We start from the raw sequence: 15,723 nt of genomic DNA on the forward strand, positions 1-15,723 counted from the left end.
AAAAAAATAAAAATAGATTCAAATACAGAACTATCTCCTCTACTCGAATTAATAAAATTATATGCCGGTGTCATGAAATAAATTAACCCCCATAATAAATTAACTCCCGTTGCGTAAAAAATTACCCGGGGAGTTAATCTATTTCGAAATAGATTAACTCCCCTTGAAATAAATTAACCCCTGTCGGCGAAACAAATTAACTCCCGTAATATTTTAACTCCCTTGGAACAACTTATACGAATTACAAAAAAAGTTTTAACTTGATGTTTTCCAAATGTGTTGTTTTTAAATCTGTTAATTAGTTATTGATATGGATATAAATTATATTTCTACGATTATAATACCATATATTAATAGTGGCAATATATATATATATATATATATATATATATATATATATATATATATATATATATATATATATATATATATATATATATATATATATATGTATATATATATATATTTATATATATATATATATATATATATATATATATATATATATATATATATATATATATATATATATATATATATATATATATATATATATATATATATATATATATAGGGGAAGTGGGGGCATAACAGCCCCCACTTCCCCTATAAATTATATTTCTACGATTATAATACCATATATTAATAGTGGCAATATATATATATATATATATATATATATATATATATATATATATATGTATATATATATATATATATATTTATATATATATATATATATATATATATATATATATATAAATATATATATATATATATATATATATATATATATATATATATATATATATATATATATATATATATATATATATATATATATATATATATATATATATATATATATATATATATATATATATATAGGGGAAGTGGGGGCATAACAGCCCCCGTAACGTTTAGATTAATAGAGTATGAAAATAAAAACGGCATACGCTTTTTTAACAGTGTATTTTGATAAACACATCATTAAGCTTTAAATTGCTGCAATTAAGAAACAAATAAAACGGTTTTTGAAAATGTTATAACACAAAAATTAAACTTAGTAAAAATAGCGGTTGTGCCCCTATAGAGAGGCACAACCGCACCCTAAAATATATATATATATATATATATATATATATATATATATATATATATATATATATGTATACATATATGTATATATATACACATTTATGTATATATATATACATATATGTATATATATATATATACATATGTATATATATATATACATATATGTATATTTTTTTTTTTTTTTTAAACATCTTCGCTTCCAACAAGGCTGCAAGCAGCCACTAATTAAAGTTGGAAGTTACTGTAAGAGAAAAGATGAAGGTTGTAGAGCAAGATAACGATTGACAGACGATTTAAAAGATTGCAAATTATATGAATCAGGAAAGCAAGATGAAGGAAGCGAATTCCAAAGAACTGATGTTCGAGGAAAAAAACTAGACGAATATGCGTTTTTGGAGCACTTAGGAACAGTCACAGAAAAAGGATGACACTTAATTGAATGACGAGTAACACGAGAATGAATTTTAGTAGATGGCACAAGAGACGCTAGCTCTTTAGAGCAGTGCCCATTATAGTATTTGTAGAAAAGAAAAAGAGAAGTAACATTACGACGATGTGATAATGGTTGGAGGTTGGCTGCAAGAGCAGGTCCAACTATGTTTACAATGCGTTTTTGCACCTTGTCTAAAAGAGAAAAGGCATCATTAGAAGATCCGCCCCAGATATGGCAACAGTATTCCATACAAGGCCGGATTTGAAATTTATAGAGATAGAGAATAGAATCCAGAGTAAGAAAGTGGCGAGCTCGATAAAGAGATGCAACCTTAGCAGATGCTAATTTTGCAACCGATTTGATATATGGTTTCCAAGAAAGATTCGAAGTAAGAGTTAATCCAAGAAGATGAAGAGTAGGTGACTCATCGAGTACATCACCGTTCATAAATATAGGAAGATCTAAATTATTGCGATAACGATTGGCTGAAAAAAATTGAGTTTTATCTGAATTAAAGTTCACCAGCCACTGTGAGCCCCATGCTGTAGCAGAAGTGAGATCCTTTTCAAGCTCAAATGCCCCCTCCAGGCAATCAGAGGGTGTTGGTTTCTTATCACGACAAGAATAAATGGTAGTATCATCAGCAAACAATGCCACCTTAGATGTGAGAATATCTGGAAGATCGTTAATATAAATTAAAAAAAGTATAGGGCCAAGAATAGAACCTTGAGGAACCCCTGAAGTTACAGAATAAGAAGAAGAGTGTTGTCCATCGAGGACAACTTCAATGATCTTAAAGATGTTGCCGGATACACCATAAGAAGAAAGCTTATGGAGAAGACCAGCATGCCAAACTTTATCAAACGCTTTTGAAATGTCAAGAGCGATGGCCTTAACCTCTCCACCTTCATCTAATGCACGATAAAATCTATCAGTTATTACTGTTAGCAAATCAGCTGTAGAACGAGAAGATCGAAATCCATATTGATGGTCAGAAAGCAAGTTATTAGATTCAAGATGAGAAATTAAGTGTTTGTTAATTAAAGATTCAAAAACCTTGCTTATGATAGGAAGAAGACTTATGGGACGATAGTTAGACGAATCAGATCGCTCCCCAGAATTTTTGAAGATAGGGATAATAGATGCGGCTTTCCAGCAGGCTGGAAAACAAGACTCTGATAAGCACTTGTTGAATAGTTTTGAGAGTATAGACGACAGCTCCGGAGAACACTTCTGCAAGACAATAACAGGTATGTTGTCTGGGCCACAAGCTGTAGAAGAGTCTAGGCAGGAGATCACTTTAGATACAGATGCTGAAGTGATATGAATGTCAAGCAATGGATCAACCTGTTTGTTGGCAATATCAGGTAGGACGCAATTAGTGGAATCAAGAGATGATATTGATGAAAAGTTTTTAGAAAACAGTTCGGCTTTGTCTTTAGGTGAGGTGACAAAGTCTGAACCATACAAGAGAGGTGGAATTATAGATTTGCCCTTATTATTGATATTATTAAAGATTCTCCAGAAGTCACGAGAGCCTAATTTTTGAGATGAGATACGAGATTTCATGACCTGAGAATAGCGGGTTTTGGTGTTAGACAAAACCTTTTTACAGTTGTTTCTAGCAGTAATAAACAGACGTCTGTTTTCTGGAGAATTGTTTTGCTGATAAATATGGAAGTAACGGTTTCGATTGGCAATCGCAGCAGCACAGTGTGAGGAAAACCATGGAGGAGAGTAAGGCTTGACCTGGAATCGTCGAGAGGGAATAAAAGATTCCATGCCTGCCTGAATCCACGAAGTTATGTAAGAAGCACATTTGTCGACAGGAAGTAGAAAGATTTCTACCCAAGGGCCATCACGAAGAAAATCACGGAAAGAACCCCAGTCAGCTTTACTGTAGTTGTAAGAGGTTCGATAATAGGGGGATTCAGGTGATGAAGAAGAATGAGATATTAGTTTTAAAGAGATCAAACTGTGATCAGAAGCACCTAAGGGTGAATGTGAAGAAACTGAGCACTGACTAGGATCAGAAACAAGACATAAGTCAAGTAGAGAAGGTAAATGATTCGGGTTGTCAGGAAAGCGAGTTGGAAAGTTGACTATTTGAGTTAGGGATTGAGAAAGGCAAAAGTTGTGGGCTTTAATGCCTGCAGAGTCACTGACACTAGAGCCAAGCCATTCAGAGTGGTGAGCATTAAAGTCACCGACAACAACTATATTAGCTGATGGATAAAGAGAGAGGGTTTGATCAATATGATCGGAAATAACATCAAAAAGAGTGCAGTCTTGAGATGAAGGAGAGCGATATAGAACAAAGAGAAAGGCAATAGAGTGAAGTGGTGCTAAACGAAAGCACATGAAAGAATAGTCTGTGGATTCAAACCTAGTTTCACGACAAACAGGTGAATTCTTACGAATGTAAATGCCCAGGCCAAGCATGTGACTATTGGAGTCTTTACGAATCAGAGGAAGATAACCATCAACACTAAGATCACAAGATGAGACAGCTGAACTCAAATTAGTCTCACAAAGAGCAAGTAGGTCTGGTGAACTTTGCAAGAGATAAGACTCAACAGAAGAAAAGTTACTTCGAAGACCACGAATATTAGTGAATGATAGGTTTAGAGAACTTGGTGATGATGATGGTTTTTTGTGTTTTATAGTTTTTGGTACTTTATTCATTTTTAAATTAGTTTGAAGAACTTGACTCAAAGCATAGATAGTACTCAGAACACCGTTTAATAGCCCAAGCAATTGCCTCATTACTACTAATAAACCCTAAGCCGTAACAAAGGGCTCCAAATGTGGCCTCCGCAATGCACACCAAAAGTACAAACAGGGACACCATCCATGCGCAACATGGCACTGTTAATACTTTGATATTTTTCAGCTGTTGATGGAATCAGCCTCTCTGAGAGCTACCACAGAGTTCGGGAAACCTGACTACCAGCCGGCCTCAGAACCATAAAACTGAGTTTTAGAGCTGTACCCTCTAAGGAGATAATAGAATGAGTTGCCTAGTCGTAAAAACAGTGACACAAGCAACCCCATGCATTGAGTCAAGAAGATCCAGCATTCAACATCCTAAACTGGAAACAATGTATTAAAAATACATCTGCGCCAGCCTAATAGATGAAGAAGGGGTGCAAGGCTGGTCAACAGATAGAATCTGTTATAATATATATATATATATATATATATATATATATATATATATATATATATATATATACATATATGTATATATATATATATATATATATATATATATATATATATATATATATATATATATATATATATATATATATAGGGAAGTGGGGTCATAACAGCCCCCGTAAGGTTTAGATTAATGAAATATAAAAATAAAAACGACCTGTGTTTTTTTATCAGTGTATTTCAACAAACAACAACAACAAAAAAAAGCTTTTAATTTTAGCAATTTAGAAAAAAATGCAACAGTTTTTGAAAATGTTATTAAACAAAAATCGCCGGGGGTATACTTTTCGTGGTACAAGTTTCTGATTCAGAGCAAGATGTCAGGGATAATTCTTGCAGTGAAATAGTTGGTGTTTGAGACTTGGTAGTTAGATTTGGTGTTGCTGAATCCATCTCAGGAAATGACCTGTTGGTTGTTTCTGAAGGCTCAAACATCCAATCATCAAAAACTTCAGGATTAAGTGGACTTATTCCAGTCTTTCTGAAACAATTTACAGCTGTCAACATGTTTGCAGATTTCATATAAGCTATTCCAAATAGTTCTGGAATCTGATATTCGGTCAAAACTCTAGGATAATGTGTACGCAGCCAAATACGAACTTTGTTCGAATAGTTGCTACTAAATGGTGCCATTAAGGAGACATCTAGCGGCTGCAGATGGTGTGAACAATGTGGTGGAAAGTAAATAACAGTAACACGATTTTCACGTGCTTTCATTATGAACTCCATATTTTTTGTATGTGTTGCATGAACATCTAATAATAGCAGTACAGGTCTTTTTTTGGATGGCATTACAAAGGACAGAAAATGGTCAAACCACTTCAAAAATATATCTGTTTGCATCCAACCACTAGGGTGATATGATGCAATAGTACCCGGAGGAGCTGTTTCAATAATATTAACATACTTGGGAGCTCTAACATGGGGGAAAATAATCAAGGGGGCACCTATATACCGGAGGCACTCATACACATTTTGATTGTTATGATTTTCCCTCGTTCAGCTGATGTTAGAGTAGCAACTTGTTTTTTACCCATCTTAGCAATTGCTTTTGACACTTTTTTTGGTACTGAAGAAATTCCTGTCTCGTTAACATTAAATATATTATTTGGAGTTATATTATTTTCATCTATGCTTTTAGTCAATAGTTCAAAATTTTATTCACAGCAGGTCGGTTAAATCCCATTGGTCTAGCTCCAGAAGTTCCCTCTGGCATACCCAAAGAAATAACAGGATTGTGTTTTAAAAAGCTTTCTGCACACTGGTAGCCTGCCATTCCTGATTTTTTGTTAAAGCTATGTGACATCTTGTTCTTTTCAGCTAGCTGAAATGCCAATTCTCTCAAATCTTTCATTGTAACTGGAAACAAGCAACTCTCTAGAAAAATTAGGTGTTTAGCTAACTCTTACTCTTGTTCAAGGTTAAAAACTGATTTAAAATTCACAAGTTTTTTTACTGAACAACTACTTAGTTCTAAACTCCCTTGCTGAAGTCTTTTTATTCTGTCTCGCAGTATCGTTGTTGGGATATAAAACATTAACGATGCCTTCTTATACCCCATTTCCTTCTTTATTACTGGTTCAATAGATGCTTTCATTGAATTTTCTTCCAAGGATTGTCGATGAGTTAGACGTTTGTATTTTCTAACCATATTAGGTAACGGTATGCACAAAATAATAATTTTTTTCTATCAAAGAAAAAATATAATAATAATATATCTATACAATATGTATCTATATATATATATATATATATATATATATATATATATATATATATATATATATATATATATATATATATATGTATATTTATACATACATACATACATATATATATATATATATATATATATATATATATATATATATATATATATATATATATATATATATATATAATAGAGTTTATATAGCTAACTAGTATATATTAATACACACACACACACAGACACACACACACACATATATATGTATGTATATATATATGTATATATATATATATATATATATATATATATATATATATATATATATATATATATATATATATATATATATATATATATATATATATATAGAGAGAGAGAGAGAGAGAGAGAGAGAGAGAGAGAGAGAGAGAGAGAGAGAGAGAGAGAGAGAGTATAGTATAGATAATATAATATACAATAGAATAGATATAAACTCTATAACCTTAGAAATTATTAGCAAAAGAGAATGGTTTTGAAGTATTAGTATCAAAACAATAGTAATAGTAGATCAAAACAATAGTTATAGTATTGCACGAACTTCTACTAATACTATTATTCTACTAATACTATTGTTTTGATCTCCTTTTTATATATATTATAAAGGCTTGTCAAAAATAAACATATAAAGTATTATAAAGTAGTTTTATTCAACGCTCACTAAATATTTATATATTATATATTTTAATATATATAATACTAGATATATTTTTAAAAAATTTTAAAATAGAATACTTACACAATTTTGTAGATATTATAAGTTAAATTATTTAAAACGCGTATTATAGGGGGTTAATTTATTTCAGTGGGGGTTAGAAATACTTAAGCCCCCGGTTAATCCATTTCGCTATATTTTAAAATAATTTAACTCCCGGGGTTAATTTATTTCGAAATAGATTAACCGGGGAGTTAAAATGTTTTAACCGGGAGTTAACTTTTTGGGGAGTTAATCTATTTCGCGTCACCGGATTCAATTCTTTTTTTTTTTTTATATAACTTTAACAGGGAGTCAAATTTTTTTATATATTTTATATCGTTGCGAGCAAAATAGGGCTTGAACCGAAACTGATATAAAAATAATTTTAGCACAATCTTGTTGGAGATTTAATTCTGATAGTATAGTTTTTATGTAGCTAAAACAAAAAGTTAAATAAAAATCAAAAAAGTAAAAAAAACTTATTTTTCTGATAAAACCGCACACTCGATTAATTACTTTTTTTTATTTGTGACTAAGTGGCTAAGCGCCTATCTTTATCTAATTAACTTAGTGTTAATTCCGTTTTAATTAAAAATGAACTATAATGTTATTTGTTAATATAATCATCTCTTACTCATTAAAAACCAATTATTATATTATTTCTCAATATAATCATCCCTTACTCAATTCTCAATTCAATGAACTCACTTTAACATGTCAACTAAAAAAAGCAAAAGCATACAAGAAAGACGATATACTAGCCACATTAACTGATATGAAAGAAAGTAAAATATCACTGAGAAAAGCTACATTCAAATATGGCGTTCCAGTCTCAATGCTCAAAGATCGCAAAAATAACAACAGCAAAGGCTTCCATGGCTCAGGTACAACAACGGTACTCTCAAATGAAACAGAAATATTTATTGTGCATGCGTTCCAATTACTTGGTGACTGGGGTTATGGTTCACCCCAAATGAAATCCTAGAACTTGTATGTGGCTACCTTAAACGCGAAAATCAATTGCATTTATTTAAAACGGCAAGCCTGGTAAAGACTGGTTTTATGCCTTTATGAAGACACGGTTTTACTCTTTAAGAGAGTAAAGTTGATTAAAGTTATGCTTTTTTTTTTTTTTTACTGACAACGCCAAATATTTTTAATGCTAAACACAATCATAAATACTTTTTAAGTATTCTTTACTTGTTTAAGTCAATTTTTATTAAGTTATTGACTATAAGTAAAAAAAGTTGTAAATCTTAGCCATAGTGAATTAGATATCACGTTAATGAATTTAGCTTTAAGCATAGCGATAAATCCAAACGTAATGGCAATAAAAGACCAAGGTTATTTACAAGTCTTTTCAAGTCTAATTATTAACTTCAAACATTACCTGTAAAATAAAACTGTTTTAGATTTCTTGCAGAAGAATTGCAACTAAGCTAAATCGATTAAAGAAATATTAGAGTCAGAACAAATTGAATAAACTGGGGTGAGAGTTAACAGTTCTACAATCTATCTATAATTCTAAACACATACATATACGAGAATTTGAAGTATGCATAAGATACAAATCAAAAGCTTTCGATACCGTTAATCATAATATACTAATAAAAAACTTGAACACTATGGTGTAAAAAATAACAATTTACTTTAGTTCAAAAGTTATTTGACCGATAGAAAACAAGTTATAGTTTACGAACAAAAACAAACATTTCCGACTGCCGTAACTTGTGGGATTCCCCAGGGCTCAGAGGGCAAAAGAGAAAGCTCAGTAAACTTTCTAGGCGTAATCTTAGATGAAAATTTACGTTGGAGTTTACATATAAAAAGTATTGAAAATAAAATATCAAAAAATTTAGCAATGATATATAGGACTAAACCGTTTTTAAACAGTAGTTCTTTAAAAAGTTTATATTTCTTTTTTATTCATTGTTATATGATTTCTTGCAATATTGTATGGGCAAGTACAAACCATACAAAATTAAAAAAGTTGTACTGTAAACAAAGACACGCGTGCAGAATAATTTTTGGAGCTAATAGAACTCTACCTTGTGAGCCTCTTCTGCGTATACTTGGAGCATTAAATATATATAAAATTAACTCACACGAAGTTTTAATGTTCATGTACAAAGCAAATATAGGATTATCTCCTAAAATATTTCAATCCTATTTTGACAAAATAGTTCATAAATATCCAACAAAATTTTTAAGTAACAACTTTGTTGTCCCAAAATATAATTCAAAACTAACTTCATATTCAGTTCTTTATCGTGGACCTTACTTGTGGAAAATGTTTCCCAAAATTGTAAATACACATAAAACCAGTATAGAGTAGTTTAAAAATAAATAAAAACAGGCATTCTTACTTATGGATTTTAATATATCTGATTTTAAATATTTTTTTTAATTAAAACTCAAATACAAAAAATAATTAATACAAAAATTATGCCACTAAGTGTGTCAACATTTTAATTTTAATTTTTTTATTTTTATTACCTAAATTATGGTATTACCTCTACGGCGTTTGCTAAATTATTTACCTTATTTCTATGAAGTAGACTTATTTATTTATGTTATTTCTATGGTGTATATTAATTTATTTACTTTTTATTTTTAAATCTTAGTTTAAATTTTTAAGTTTTAAGCAAATGATAATATATTATCTATTTTTTCTTATTCACTTGATCTTACTCTTTCCTTAAATTTTTATTCTTTAAGTTTTTCTTTAAAAGACAACGAATTGTTATCTATTTTACATATATATATATATATATATATATATATATATATATATATATATATATATATATATATATATATATATATATATATATATTTTTTTTTTTTTTTTAATAAATAGTTTGTTAACTATAGATATTTAAATATTACGGTTTTTGTAAATGCGTGAGAATAGGGCTCGGTGATAAGGCTAAATTAGTCTTCTTCTTGCCCCGCCAATATTTATTTTTATTTATGTGCTTCGTCACATTTGCGGTTGCAATTGTTGCGGTTATAATGCCTAATTGTTTCGCTTACAATATATTCAGCATGGAGGGTTGAGTTCCTATTATTAAAACCAAATTGAAGTTGATGAGTTTCTTTTATCTCCATAATATGAGTAAAATAAGGTATTCTAAGAGTTTAGTGCATTTCCTCCAAAAGGTCGATCCTGTTCGTGTTTATTTGCCTGGGTGAAAAGGAATAAATGGGAGTTTTTGCAAATATTTTTGATTCTAGAATACTCGAGTTTTGATACCTAGTGTTTGCATAGAAATGTTATGCCATTAGAAGTTATTAAGGTCTCAGTATATTTAATACTTGATTTAAGTCCCTGACAATTAAAGTACACATACGAAACGGTTTTGCAGTTTTTTCTTTCTTTAATATGCTGTTTGAAGCCATTTTGATTAATATAATTTTCTATGATATGCGTTAGTTTCGAAATGTTGGTCATCGATGGAATTTATACCCTTTTGTACTCGTTTTCTCTATTTCAGGTAATAGATATAGGCGTGATGCCTAACTCAGTTTCCATATACAGTTTAAGCTCTTCGTCGTTAATTTGGCTGCTTACACCACCGATAAAGACCTCAAGTTTACGAATTATTATCTTACCGGCAATAGTTTTATTTCCGTAAATTTTTGTTCCAAATTTAGGTTCCAATAATTTATTTTAAACAAATTATTTTAAATAAAAGTTAAAAGAAAAAAAAATACTTCTATGAAAATGGATAATTTGTTTTTTATTTAAAATCAATTGTTTTTTTAATAAACAAACTTTGTTCAATAAAATTTCTTCATTTATTATTTCAAATACAAAAATGTGAACAAAAAATAAAAATGTTTGAAAGACCTCTTATAAAGTAATCTGTTAAAAAACTCAAAACCATTTTGAAGGGCAATTTTTAAATTAGTTGAGTTTAAAGGGTCCAGCAAAAGACGTAAAGTTGCGCTAAAAACTGGGCAAAAATTGACCGTAATGTCTTTTGTAGAAACCTTTACATTAATTAAAAAACTTTTGTAAAAAATTTTAAGTACTAACTTGGGGTCAGGGCATTTATGAAATTTTTTTGTACAATCAAGTTTAATTGTAGAAAATATATCTAATGTATGAGCTTGATTATATATTTATTTTTATTGATTTTAAAAGTTTTCAATAAGCACATTACAAAACTATCCATGTTTAAAATAAACACAAAAAAAATAAAATGTAACAACAACTTGAGAATCGGTTATTTAAATATTGTAAAATTTAAATATTGTATATATTATTGTAAAATAAAACTCTTAACAGCACTGTATCCAGCTCTTATCGAATATAAAAAATGGTATTAATAAAAATAATTAACGGCAAGGTATCAACAGTACCAATGGTACGGGCACCAGGTAGGCTATATTGATAAACGTTTGGTAAAACGTTGTATTTGTATTGGAATATAGAGGAGACCGGGGTTAGTTGGCCGCAAGGGTAAGCTGACGAACTGCGTTTATCTTAAGAGCCTTTCATCAGAAAGTGACAAAAATTACACAGAAACTACCTTATTGACCATTTCAGCATTCACTATAATATTGTCAGGATTTGCGAATGCGCATGGGAGATATCAATGTGTTTTTTGGACAAGAACGTAACTTTTGAAATATCGCTTCCTTTTTACTTTTTTTTTTTTTTTTTTAACTTATTTATTTCGCCGTTTAATAACTTTTAAAATTTAAAAGTTTATAAATATAAACACTGGCGGGGCAAGTAGTAGACATTATTTTGTCTTATCACCGTGCTCCAATGGTGCGTATTTGCTATAGCCGTATAATATATTTATACTTTACAAACTATTTATCAAATATTATAAATGTAAAAATAAATAACGATCAGTTTAAGAAATACTTCAAAAACAATATTCATGTTAAGATTAATAATCAAGTAAACAAGAAAAACTAAAAGAAAAGTAAAAAAGAAAAACAAAAAATAAATTAATTAATTAAAGAGCACGTATTTGCAAGAGCCACGCTATATACGTAATTATACAAAGTATTTTTTTTTGTTCTTTATTACAATATTTATTACAATTTAAATAAACAAAACTTTGTTACAATAATAAAAGTTAACAAGTCAAGATATCGTTAAGAAATAAATATTAAAAATAAATATAAAGAACGCAGATTACTCAAAGAAGACCATCAGGTCTTGTCACAGAGAAACCGCTAATTGCTTGTGGATAAAAAAACAAACAAAAAAATAAATAAAAAAGAATATACATTAAATATATACATATACTAATATAGATAAGGGATTTTCAAAAAATTTAAAAATTTAAAAGTAGATTAGTATATTATCAGATGAAAAAATGAGTTTTTTAAGATTTTGTTTAAAAAAATCAAAATTACATTCTTGAGAAAAATCTTTAGAAGTATTTAGAACTATACTATTCCATATAAATGGTCCGCGAAATGAAATAAAAAATTTTCCAAAATTAGTTTGAGAAAATGGTTGTCGAATTAAATTATCGTTCCTTAAAATATATTTATATCTATCTCTTTGTAAATACAAGTTACGAAAAGAAACGGGTGGTAAATGGGTCTTGCATTTATACATAAAACAAAGAATATTAAAAACATTTAACTCATATATATTGAATGCTTTCAAATTATATAAAAGAGGCTTGGCGTGAGCAAAACGGTCCTTGAAATTTATAAGGCGTGCTACATGTTTCTGTTGCCGATAGAGAGGTTTAAGTTTACTTTTATAAGTGCTACCCCAAGCAATGTTTGCATAATTAATATGGCAATGAATTAGCAAATAATATAACTGAATTAAGGTATGTTTATCTAGAAAGTTTCTTATTTTGTATAAAATGCCTATGCTCTTTGAAATTTTATTGCACAAGTTAGCAATGTGGCTTTTCAAAGTAAGATTTTCATCGATATATACACCTAAATATCTTGTCACTAGAACTCTTTTAATAATTATGTTATCGATAAAAAGAAAGGATAAGTTGCTAGGCAGCTGGTGCTTTTTACCATAAGGATGAAAAAGAATCCATTTGGTTTTATCAATATTTAATGATAGTTTGTTTAATCTAAACCATTCGGAAATTTTGGCTAGTTCAATGTTCATGTTGCTAAAAAGTGTAAAAATGTTTTTATGAGAAAGAAATAATCTAGAATCATCAGCAAACATAATTGTCATTACCCAGCCGGCACATCTAGTTTTAATCTCGGAATTAAAACCCGTTTAGACACGTGTTTGTTACGATCCAGGCGTAAACCAAAAACACGTGGATTTCACGGGTAGTTTTACTGGAGTTTGACACGTGTTTTTTGTGGTTTTAAATACGTGTTTTATAAGGTTTTAAACACGTGTTGCAAGAAGTTTTAAACACGTGTTTTATGAGGTTTTAAATACGTATCTAATTTAATTACTTTATTAGGTTATATATATCTTCAAACACGTATAAATTAAATTTTAATATGGAAATTAATTCTTAAATTGGTACAACATAGTCCTAGCAAAAAATACGTAGATTTCTTGTAAGATTAAAGCCCGCTGCGAGTTTATACTAAGGTCATGCAAACTAGTTTTTATTAACTATTTATCAATAATTTATGATATTTTATCAATCAACTTAGATAAACTTTTTAAGCTTTGATTGACTTTGACTAAAACATGTTAATTTCATTATATTTTACTTACATTATATTTATAACGAAATACTAAATTTCATTACAATTTCTAAATTTCTTCCTTCAAATAACAAAATATATATGCCACCTAAACAACTGCAATTAAAAGACAACGTATATATTGTTCAGCCTCTTGGCATCATGAGCTCAAAAAAATTAAAGGTACGTCTTAATCACAAAAGGTCAGTATTAATCTTGTTTGGCACATGGTTACTATACAATACGTTGACTTTTGATTACACTTCCTCCGTCAAGATCGAATACAAACAGCATAGCAATGCGCTTTTGTATCCTTGCCAACAGTTCCCATTGCATCTTTAACTACATTGTCTTCAAGTTGGATCTCAAATTTGACTAACTCGTCTATTGAGGTAACCTGTTCAAATGTAACATTGGAATCTTTATCTAGAAGCTGTTGTAATAGACTAACAGACATATCCACAGTTTTCTTAATCCTATTTACTTAACTATTTTGCGCTGTAATGTTGCATTATCCATTGGAGTTGTTTCATTTGTATGATTTTTTGGTCGACCTCCTTTATTGTTATATGATTTTGATGAATCGCCTTTATTTATTTGAGAAAAGACAAAATTTATAATAGCAAAAATAAGAACATCATATTATATTATTTTGTATAGTACAATCTAAAAAATACATTTGTTTAACTGTTTGAAAGTACTGGAGTAATGATTTTTAATGGTTAAATTTATTCTTTACTTATCTATCACCTCCATCACTATCCACTCACTCCTCCTGTAAAATTGTGTTTTTTTATAGTCCTCACTCTAAATTGGAGACTTTATTTTGTAAATAAACCTCACCATTAAAAAACATAAATCACTAAGTAAAATATTGAAATCAATGATAAAAAAATATTCACTTTTTACTGAAAGTAGAGATTCATTGGAATTGTTTTCATCAGCAATTAAACCAGTGCATCTTTTCTAATTGGATGTTTATTTAAAAATGTTGATATCTTTAATGGTTGACTTAAATCCATATCCATTGTTACTTTGCTTGTTGAATTTCATATACCCTGGTTTAAAATACATACATTTATATAATTTACATAACAAATAAATAAATAAAAAATCTTATATAGATAGAAAAAATAAAATTTAAAAAACAAACAAAAAAACTTGTATAAATCTAAAAAAGTTGGGATTGTGTATATAAACCAACAATTGAAATTTTTTTGTAATCCCAGTGCACACATTTCACTCGTGCTGAAAGTACCTGAATAGATCTACTTTGTTACTATTCCCTAACATTTGTTAAGAAAAACATTGTCATCATTATCGAAACTCTGAAGTTTTCTATCAAAAATTTTATTGTCAGTATCATGATTATGTGATGCAGGTTCAGCTCCTACAACATAAAATTCACAAGAAGGGAATTCACCATAAATATCAAGGAACTATTTTTATTTTAAAACTTTTTTTATTAAAAACTAAAAAATATTACCCTTTCCCAGAAATTGCTTCTAGTCTCAACAGCAACTAAATCTTCTCTCATTGGCTTCTTTACAATTGTAGAAAAATGACTAAAATCCATTCCAATGTATTTTTGCTTATTAAAAGAAACATATTCTGGTTTAAATACAATAATTAAGTATGAGTACATATATATATATATATATATATATATATATATATATATATATATATATATATATATATATATATATATATATATATATATATATATATATATATATATATATATATATATATATATATATATATATATATATATATATATATATATATATATATATGTACTCAATATATTTTAACAATAGATTTTACGGAGTTTCCAAACCAGTTAAGTCTATAAATTATGGT

General features: G+C 28.8%; 1 long non-coding RNA gene across 1 annotated transcript; it reads right to left on the minus strand.

Annotated features, from left to right (window-relative positions):
• Positions 1–14,777: 14,777 nt before the first annotated feature.
• Positions 14,778–15,473, minus strand: LOC136079038 (uncharacterized). The gene is made up of 3 exons (XR_010637886.1): positions 15,344–15,473; positions 15,116–15,247; positions 14,778–14,915 (listed from the first exon to the last, which is right to left on the minus strand). It is a non-coding gene; the product is annotated as an uncharacterized LOC136079038 (long non-coding RNA).
• Between the last annotated feature and the right edge of the window lie 250 nt (positions 15,474–15,723).

This window comes from Hydra vulgaris, chromosome 04 (assembly GCF_038396675.1).
Source record: "Hydra vulgaris chromosome 04, alternate assembly HydraT2T_AEP".
NCBI classification, from domain to species: domain Eukaryota; kingdom Metazoa; phylum Cnidaria; class Hydrozoa; order Anthoathecata; family Hydridae; genus Hydra; species Hydra vulgaris.